Source organism: Rhinopithecus bieti, unplaced genomic scaffold (genome assembly GCF_001698545.2).
Source record: "Rhinopithecus bieti isolate Rb0 unplaced genomic scaffold, ASM169854v2 scaffold_8675, whole genome shotgun sequence".
NCBI lineage: Eukaryota > Metazoa > Chordata > Mammalia > Primates > Cercopithecidae > Rhinopithecus > Rhinopithecus bieti.
The window spans coordinates 1311810-1316076 of record NW_016806447.1 but is presented as its reverse complement, the minus strand read 5'-3'; the positions used below and the strand labels follow the sequence as shown (position 1 = coordinate 1316076).

The window sequence follows — 4267 nt, the reverse complement described above, 5'->3', positions numbered from 1 at the left end:
ACCGCATGTTCTCACTCATAGGTGGGAACTGAACAATGAGATCACTTGGACTCGGGAAGGGGAACATCACACATCGGGGCCTATCATGGGTGGGGGGAGGGATGGCATTGGGAGTTATACATGATATAAATGACGAATTGATGGGTGCTGACGAGTTGATGGGTGCAGCACACCAACATGGCACAAGTATACATATGTAACAAACCTGCACGTTATGCACATGTACCCTAGAACTTAAAGTATAATTAAAAAAAAAAAAAAAAAAGAAAAAATGTGAATTCTCCCTATCCTTTTTATATCTGCCATTTTTTCTATTGGAGTTTTATTTGTACACAGTGAAATTTGCCAATTCAAAAAGTACAATTTAACTAGTTTTGATAAATTCGTACAGTTATGTAACCTCCACCACAATCATAATAGGCTAGTTTTACCACCCTTAGTTTTAACACTCTGTTTCTTTGCAGTCAGTGACCTCTCCCCACATCCTGCCCCTGGCAACCACCTATATGCTTTATGTCACTGTAGATTTGCTTTTTCTAGAAATTCATGTGAATGGAATTATACAGTATGGAGTCTTTGTGCCTGCCTTTTTTTTTCACTTAGCTTAATACTTTGGAGACATATTCATGTTGTTGTGTATACCAGTACTTGATTCCTTTCTATTTTATTTCATTTTGTTGTGGTTAGAATACTTAATATGGGCTCTACCATCTTAACAAGTTTTTAAGTGTCTAATACATTATTGTTGACTATGGGTGCAATATGTTACAGCAGATCTCTAGAGCTTATTCATCTTGCTTGACTAACTATGTTCATTAGTAACTTTTGATTTCCACCCTGGAAACTACCGTTCTGCTCTTTGATTTTATGAATTTGACTATTCTGCATATCTCATATCACTGCAATCATTCAGTATTGTTCTATGACTGGCTTATTTCACTTAGCATAATGTCCTCAAGATTCATCCATGCTGTCACATATTACAGAATTTCCTTCCTTTTTTTTTTTTTTTCACAGCAGACAAGTGAACATTTATTTGTATGCCTTTCTTCCTATGTGTATTTCAAGTCTTTTTCAAAACAAGGCCCTAGGACTCTCCAGATTCAATTATGTCCTTGGGCTTGGTCAACTGCTGCAGAAGTCTTAGGGAGCCTTGTACAAATGCTAGAGTGACTCATTTACCAACATTAAACCCTAAGATAGATGCAACAAAGCAGGACTCCTTCCTCCACGGAATGTGCTGATTTCAGACGATGCAGTACTCAATGTAGAAAACACTGGAATTTTTCTTTGGAACTGGAGTGTGATGAGAGATGCTTGCCATGAACATAAGCTATTGTCTTTTCTTTTCTTTGAGACGGAGTTTCGCTTGTTGCCCAGGCTAGAGTGCAAGGGCGTGATCTCGGCTCACTGCAACCTCCGCCTGGCAAGTCTCCTGCCTCAGCCTCCCGAGTAGCTGAGATTACAGGAATATGCCACTATGCCTGGCTAATTTTTGTATTTTTACTAGAGACAGCATTTCTCCGTGTTGGTCAGGCTGGTCTCGAACCCTCAACCTCAGGTGATCCACCTGCCTCAGCCTCCCAAAGTGTTGGGATTACAGGCGTGAGCCATCACGCCCGGCCAGCTACTGTCTTTTCTTTGATCCTTCCTTTCCAGTTTTTGAAGATAAAGCAGGAAATAATCTCTGAAGATACTTGATAAAAATTCCCAAAACAATCAAACACATGCTTCCACTTCATTGATAAAAATTTACCACAGTTTGACACCTGGGTCTAGTTCAGCTGGCAGATAAGCTGATTGATGGGTTCACCCCGATAGCCAGGTGTGCCCATCTCCTTGAGGAAGCCCACTCTATTTTTGGTAGCATGTCGGGCCACTGAGAGGTGGAAAGGGCGCAAGAACCATGAGATCTCCTGGAAATGCTTCCCTGGGAAGGCAATTTCATGAATGAGGTCTTCCAAGCAAATGACGCCAAACTTCCCCAGGTGCTCCTCAATCACTGTGTTGTCTGTCAGAGGGATGGTCTTATTCTTGACCTTGGCTTGTCCACGTTTCAAAATGAGTTCTCGGACAGACTTCAGATTTGGAAATCCCCAGGTCACATAAGGTTCCACTATACGCAGCATTTTTAGGTTCTGGGGGGTGACTTTTACAAAGACACCACTAAAAATTTTCTTTAGGCGAAGTCTTGCAATGGTTCTCTGCACCAGTAAACTCACGCCATCAATCCTTTCGATGCGTACAACAAAGGCCAAGGAATGTTTGTCTGGCAATTCCAAGGCATGAGGTTTCACTTCTAGTCGTCTGAGACGCACCTTGTCACGTTTCTGCCGCCAGGAATCATGTAGGAATGATTCTAGTCGCTTAAACCTGAGCCCTTTTCCTTTCCTCTGCTCCTTCTTTGCCAAAAGTGCCTGCTTTGCCTGGGTGGCTTTGAGGGCTTGATAAGCCTTCCTCTTTTTCAGCAGATTTTCTGGAACCAAAGAGATTTTTCTTTGCTCTTGCTCCGCCATCTTTCTAGTGGTGCAGCCTCCTTCCTTTTTTTTTTAAAGTTGACTAGTATTCTATAACAAGTTTGTTTCTACATCTTAGCTATTGTAAATGGTGCTACAATAAACATAGGTGTGTGAATATCTTTGTGAGATCCTGATTTCATCTCTTTTGGATAAATACCCAGAAGTGAGATTGCTAGATCATGTGGTAGTTCTATTTTTTATTTTTTCATAATATCCAAAATATTTTTCATAAAGCCTGTACCAACTTTTATTCCAGCCAACAAGGTATAGGGTTTCCTTTTATCCACATCCTTGCCAACACTTGTTATCTTTTGACTTTTTGATCAGTTATCCTAACAGGTGTGAAGTGGTGATCTATTGTGATTTTGATTTGCATTTTCCTGATAATTAGTGATGTTGAACATTTTTTTAAATGTACTTTTTGGCCATTTGTATGTCTTCTTTGGTATTTGTCCTAATGCTGTCCCTCCCCTTTCCCTCCACCTGCCAACAAGCTGTAGTGTGTAATGTTTCCCTCCCTGTGTCTGTGTGTTTTCATTGTTCACCTCCCACTTATGAGTGAGAATATGAGGTGTTTGGTTTTCTGTTTCTGTGTTAGTTTGCTGAGGATGATGGTTTCCAGCTTTATCCATGTCCCTGCAAAGGACATGAACTCATTCTTTTTTATGGCTGCATAGTATTCCATGGTGTATATGTGCCACATTTTCTTTATCCAGTCTATCATTGATGAGCATTTGGGTTGGTTTCAAGTTTTTGCTATTGTAAATGGTGCTGCAATAAACATACATGTGCATGTATCTTTATAGTAGAGTGATTTATAATCCTTTGGGTATATATCCAGTAATGGGATTGCTGAGTCAAATGATATTTCTGGCTCCAGATCCTTGAGGAATTGCCACACTGTCTTCCACAATGGTTGAACTAATTTACACTCCCATCAACAGTGTGAAAGCATTCCTATTTCTCCACATCCTTGTCAATATCTGTTATTTCCAGACTTTTTAATGATCACCATTCTAACTGGTATGAGATGATATCTCATTGTGGTTTTGATTTGCATTTCTCTAATGACCAGTGATGATGAGCTTTTTTTCACATGTTTGTTGGCTGCATAAATGTCTTCTTTTGAGAATTGTCTGTTCAGATCCTCTGCCCACTTTTTGATTGGGTTGTTTGTGTTTTCCTTGTAAATTTGTTTGAGTTCCTTGTAGATTCTGGATATTAGCCCTTTCTCAGATGGATATATTGCAAAAATTTTCTCTTATTCTGTAGATTGCCTATTCACTCTTCTTTACTTTTTAAAAAATTTTTGTCTGATTGAGTTATTTTGTAGAGCAGGTTTTCATGCTCTGAGATTCTTTGCTTAGCTTAGCCTATTCTGCTATTAATACTTGTGAATACATTGTGAAATTCTTGTATTGTGCTTTTCAGCTTTATCAGATCACTTTGGTTCCTTCTATAATGGACATTTCATCAGCTCCTGTATCATTTTATAATAACCTTTAGATTCCTTGAATTGGGTTTTGACTTTCTGCTGAATGTCAGTAATCTTCATTCCTATCCATATTCCAAATTCTATTTCTGTCATTTCAGCCTGGTTAAGAACCATTGCTGAGGAACTAGTGCTTTCATTTGGAGGTAAGAAGACACTCTGGCTTTTTGAGTTGCCAGAGTTCTTGCATTCATTCTTTTTCATCTTCATGGGCTAATGGTCTTTCAATATTTGAAGTTGCTGTCTTTTGGATTAA

The 4267-nt window shown here is 39.2% G+C and overlaps 1 pseudogene across 1 annotated transcript; it reads right to left on the bottom strand.

The window, feature by feature from the left end:
• Nucleotides 1-1772: 1772 nt before the first annotated feature.
• LOC108532513 (60S ribosomal protein L7-like 1 pseudogene) lies at nt 1773-2528 on the bottom strand (annotated as a pseudogene). The gene has a single exon (XR_001886468.1). The product of XR_001886468.1 is annotated as a 60S ribosomal protein L7-like 1 pseudogene (transcript).
• Nucleotides 2529-4267: the final 1739 nt, after the last annotated feature.